The sequence below is a fragment of the Dreissena polymorpha genome, chromosome 7, assembly GCF_020536995.1.
Source record: "Dreissena polymorpha isolate Duluth1 chromosome 7, UMN_Dpol_1.0, whole genome shotgun sequence".
Taxonomy (NCBI): domain Eukaryota; kingdom Metazoa; phylum Mollusca; class Bivalvia; order Myida; family Dreissenidae; genus Dreissena; species Dreissena polymorpha.
Genome location: NC_068361.1, coordinates 2,662,264 through 2,668,263, shown reverse-complemented (window position 1 = coordinate 2,668,263; position 6,000 = coordinate 2,662,264). Strand labels below are relative to the sequence as shown.

At 35.2% G+C, this 6,000-nt stretch overlaps 1 long non-coding RNA gene across 1 annotated transcript; it reads right to left on the bottom strand.

Annotated features, from left to right (window-relative positions):
- Positions 1 to 332: 332 nt before the first annotated feature.
- On the bottom strand, positions 333 to 1,948 carry LOC127837506 (uncharacterized). The gene is made up of 3 exons (XR_008029320.1): positions 1,875 to 1,948; positions 700 to 958; positions 333 to 433 (listed from the first exon to the last, which is right to left on the bottom strand). It is a non-coding gene; the product is annotated as an uncharacterized LOC127837506 (long non-coding RNA).
- Positions 1,949 to 6,000: the final 4,052 nt, after the last annotated feature.

Genomic DNA, 6,000 nt, shown 5'->3' with positions numbered 1-6,000 from the left:
GTATTTTGAATATTGCAATGTTCCACAGAAATGATGCTGATGATAATTCTACACGATCATGACATGAAAAATGATGAATTATTAGATTTATTTCTAAATTCCATTTCCACCAACAATTCGGTTATTCCACTTCCAGTTCACATGCTTCGTACACAGTTGAAAATAACACTATTCCACTCAACAACCGTGACACATGTACTCAATTTTTCAACTTTTCGCAATTAAAATTGTCTTCTACTGTTATTGTTGTTGTTGTACTTTTGAAAGTAGTTCGAAAGATGGCGACTATTATCCCAGAGATTGATTTATGAAATAAATCGTCTGCTGATCCAGAGTGGTAGTAATACCCTCCTACAACACGTGCTCCTTTCGGGAAAGTATTAACCCAGTCATCTTTACCCTCTGCTCGCAATGTGTATAGCGTACGAGTTACCTGGTAAAACAATCCAGATGATATAAAATGATACATGTGTATTTATGCAGCACATGAGAGCTTCAATAGTCATTAAAGGTTCAATTTCAGTAAAGTGATGATGCATTATCTTGTGTCATGTTCCTAAATTTTCATCAGTTAATTGTTTATACCTATTATCAAAAATGACCTTATCTTATACTCAGTGTATACTTTTTTCCGATCACCATCGATGGAAAAAGGGCTATCTGTTCTATTTTATTTTCATCTTGCGAATACGGAAATACCTTTAACAAGAAGTAATCATCATTTTCATCCGCCGCAACGACGGCCATATTGTCTCCTTCTGTTATGAGGTCTGCGGTGTTTCCCATCTCATCCATTCTGACCGAGCTCTTGTTGCAGGAATAGAGATGCCTAATCTGTTTACCGTTTTGTGAAGTTAATTTTGTCACTATTGTTTCGGTAATGTTTTAATTTTCTTTCTCTTTCTTTTTCTCTTTGTTTATAGTACTCGGCTTTTTCTGCGTTTGATTTAAACTGCATCTTAAACATACAAAATGCATGCATACAATCATTATTTAGTAATCGACCGCGATGGTTCAGTTGCATAAAGTTTGCCTCGGGCACGGTGGACGCGGGTTCAATACCCGACATAGTCGCGCAATTCATTTCAAATTTTGTAATTCACTAATGGCTCGGGAGATTAAGGGGAGGTTAAGGTTATTCAGATGTGAGTATTTAAAAATATGGCTCAGTAACTTCATAAAGGAAACTACAAACACACACAAAATATAGTAAAGTGTTCATCAATTTTATCAATGTCTGTATAATGCAAGTCGCAAATTAAGAATTTCATTTTTTTCTTCTTTTGTCGGCAAGATGTTACTTTTACCTATTAAATGATTTACCAATACTTTTATTTCACTTTTTCGTGTACTTTTACATCTTATGAAACAGAATTTCGTTATTCAAACGCGTTGACTTTAAAAGGGCTTTTTATTGAAAAAAACACGCAATTCATTTTTAACATCATGGTCTCGAACGTCAAAAATACAAGCATTACACGGTGGCTAGACATTTTCGGCGGTCAACTATCAACAAATACTAAATTAATTACCATTTACATCATATATAGATATTTCCATTGAACAAATAACTTTTCACCACTGCTTATTAGTTTTGAATCATTCATTCCTTTCAAATGGATATACATGCTTGAATTTTGTACCCGGAAAACGTTTTCACGTTTTGAACGCCCATTACATGACGACTAGGCATTTTCAAAGTAATAATAACATTATTTACGTACGTTAAAATTTAAATTTACAAAGGGACCATATTATCGGATTCAGCTGCTCAATAACTTTTAAAACATATGAAATATGATTAATCAGCAAATAACTTATCCGCTGGAACATACTTCTACTATATCAATAAAATCTATAACAAAAACTCTTACCCTTTTTTTCTTATTTGAAACATGCGCCTTTCTCAAAAAATTCTTTTGCGTTTCCGTTGTTTTTCATATCACGGTAAAGGGAAATGACGTACGTCAGTAGCGTCTATTTTCCCGGATAAAAACGGTATACAGACGGACGCCGTTTCGTTTGAAATCATTTCGTTGTAGATATTTGTTACGCATTACACGCATTTTTTTCTGTGTAATTTAAAAATTAACATCTCTTTATTAATCCGACACTTTCTTTTTCGCATTTTAAAATAACATTTTCAATAAGGTTTGTTTTTACTCTTTCCATCGATGTTTTAATTATGGATTTGTTTAAAAAAATGTGCATACTGTGGGAGATTTTATAATAACCCTTCCCGCTTTTTCCTACTTTACGCCAGTAATGAGCGCGACGTCTTATGTGTTCTAGTATAACTGTAAAATTATGTGTATATTAGCGCATTATTTACAAATTGTTTTAAGTATGTATATGTATGAGTTTCAAAACCTTTATTCTAAGTTTACACTCGTCGTTTTATATTATTATTTAGATACTAAAATGTACGAACATATTAGCTGTTTATAAAGCATCTCCAATTACATTATATTCAGTTAGAAATACAGACGCATTTACAATTACATTAATTTGACATTAGGAATTACCACGTTAAGATTTAGAAGTACGAGCTATAGGTTCGTCCTAAACTGGCCCATTCTGCTTGTATTCACAATTTGAGATAAGTCTTATTGAAGATGAAGATGTTTAATGAAGCGGATCATATTTGTCTCCCTTTAATAATACTGAGACATACTTATGATTAATGCATAGATTGAATAATAATACTTTCTTATTGAGAGCAAAACTTATTGTATGCAATGACGGTGAAGGATTCGGACTCCAGACACGGATGTAACATTTTAAAACTATTGATATATTTGTATTCTGAAAAAAATAGCTGCGGATTGTCTAAAATAATAAAGCCTCAGGTGCGGAGGGACTTCGTAAACTTCGAAATACACACATTAGTTTTACTATCAATAATAAAGGAATACACGGGTCGATGTTGAACTTCCACATAACAAACGCGAATAGTTGTTCCCATATAAGAGATAACATTATCAAATGTAGTACTCATGTTGCATTATTTATGATAAACGTATGCCTTCAAATATAAGAGAAGTTACAGTTCAACTTAACGCTGAATAACAATCGAACATTTGTAGAAAACGGTGCTTAATGCATGTTCGTAAAGTGTTGTCTGAGATTAGCTTTAGACTTATTAGGGGCGACTCTTTTCGCTTAAACTGGATTTTCGTTTTAAAGAGACCTAGGGTGGTATTCCAGAAACATCTTAAGTCATTTCTTAAATACTTTCACTTAAGTTAAAAATTACAATGTTATGTATTTCTTTACTACATTATGAAACACATGTGTTTTGGCATTCCTAAAATAACATTGGCATAATTATGTTATTTACATGTATATCTTGATGCCAATCTATATCAATATGAAATGAAACACTTAAGAAAATATTCCAATTTAAGGATAAGAATAAAATTTAACTTAAGATGCTTCTGGAATACGACCCCTGATTTAAACGAAACAGTCCATACGAACGGAAAGACCCGGGTTGAAATTAAGCCCTGTTTTCCCAGACCGTGGCTCATATCATCTCTAATCTCTCGTATCTTTCAACGTTATGAAATCTGACATTGATTAAAGTTAAAAGCGGTACTCAGTGAACTAATAAACAGTAGAGTAATGGGGCAGAGTTACATTTGCACGTTTAAAGGGATCTTTTCACGGTTTGGTAAATTGACAAAATTGAAAAAAGTTGTTTCAGATTCGCAAATTTTCGTTTTAGTTATGATATTTGTAAGGAAACAGTATTACTGAACATTTACCATAGTCCAAAAGAGCCATTATATGTATTTTTTGACGATTTAAAAACCTAAAAATTATAAAGCGTTGCAACGCGAAACGACTGAATAACTTGGAGAGTTCTGTTGTTGTCGTTTAAATTTACCAAACTACGAAGATTGCTTATATAAGGTATAAAATACTTCAAATGTGTATACATGGCGGAATAGCTGAGAGGGCTAATGCGTTTTTACTTCAGACTAACTCCAGGACTCCGGGGGTCACTGGTTCGAGCCATGGTACCGGCTACTTTTTTTCCTTTAAAAAAAATTATTCTTGATTTTTTACTGGAGCTTTTAAGATCCAATGTTTACATTTATCAATATAAAACATTTAATGACAAACTTCAAAATATGCCAAAATCTGTGAAAAGGCCCCTTGAAAATATTCAATTTAAAGCGAAATCAAATATTTAACTGAAAATGATAAAATGCTACTACTAAACCGTTTCCTTTATTAAGTACAATGAAAAGTCAGTTCATTTTTTAGAAAGGTGTAGTTCAAATAAAGTATTATTTACTTTAACGATCATTTTCGATATTACTACGCTCTTGATGGACATACATCTGTGTGACATCAGACGAGATTTCTCACATAATAACCAGAAAAAAAAGACTTTGTAGTACATAGTAATGTGGTGTTTAAAGTGCACACTAATTAACAACATGCATCTTACATGTTCGTTTCATATATTCTACAGTGTTTAACCGTCCATAAAGATTTCACATGCTAAAACCGTATACTTCCGTCGCGACCATGGACCGGTGTCCGCTATATTTCGGAACCTTCTAGAAGCCTCAGCTTCTTCTGTGCCTGGGCACCATGTGATTCATTTGCCTCAACGAATACGTGCTCAAGCATGCGCACGCATCAGGGACCTTTCCGTGTCCGGTGTGTTTCTTGGAACGTTTGGTACAGAACAGCCGCGCTGGTGGCCGCGGATGGTCACGTGCCGCGCACGGTTAGAATAAGATAAGGGCAACTCAGTGATTTATTTAAGATGTTTTGTTATGTATCTTTGTTTATCGATTGCCCATGCACGTCTTTTTCGGAGTTCTTTTGTGTAGAAATGAAACCAGCTGGACACTTTTCTGCTTGAAGTTTCAGCTATAATAGCTAATGCGATTTCAATATGCTTGGTGTGAACATAAGCAAAACAAATACATAAAGTATTAATGCCAGCGCGAAGTTCAAATACATTTCATGGTTCGTAATCATATGAGCCGCGTTCTGAGAAATCCGGGCTTAATGCATGTGCGTAAAGCATCGTCCCAGATTAGCCTATTCAGTCTGCACATGCTAATCACGGTCGACAATTTCCGCTTTGATCGAACATTTAGATTTCAAGAAAACCTCTTCTAAAAAAATAAATTTAGGCGGAAAATGTCGTCCATGATTAGAATGTGCCGCCTGGGACGACACTTCAAGCACATGCAACAGAGATTATCATTCATTTGACTACTTGTAAATACAATCTTCTGTTAACTGGTTTCTCCTAACCATATAGTAATTTTTTTTGTTCTTTTTAATTGTCCACGGTCTAGTGGCAACTTTACTCATAAATATCGTCTATGCCGTACCATAAAAAGCACATTATATAAACAACAACTCAACACATACCTTACTGTTGTAATTCTTAGTATATGCGGCTATCGCCCTCCTCCCTCACCTCACCCATAAGCTTTGTTTTCCACACGCCCGTGTTACCCTCCCCAAAATTACCCATACGTCTGGGTTTTACACTCGACTGGGTTTTACACACGACTGGGTTTCCCTCCTTAACATTACACTTACGCCCGTGTTTCCCATACGCCAGTGTTTCTCCTTCCCAAAGTGTGCAATGAAAAGAAGTACTCCACCCCAGGGCTGTGTCGACTGAGAGCGCCTAAACGTTGTTCAAACACATGCCCTGGTTAGCCCGGCAATGCCAGAGGGAAGGCTCTTCCTCACGATGACTGGTGGATGGTCGGCGTAATATTTGCAGTTCTTTTCAACCAGACTTATGCAAATGAATGTGTGCGCGGGGGAAGTACCATCAACCTTATTTTTTATTTAACTGGGATTTCGCATAGAAGCGACTTCCTTTATACAAACAATACCATAAACATACGTGTTTAGCCCTGTTTCACAGAGCGCGACTCATATTATATTCAATATACCTCTGAATCAAACCCACGGTCTGACAGAAGTAACAGAAGCAAACAAATACAATGTGGG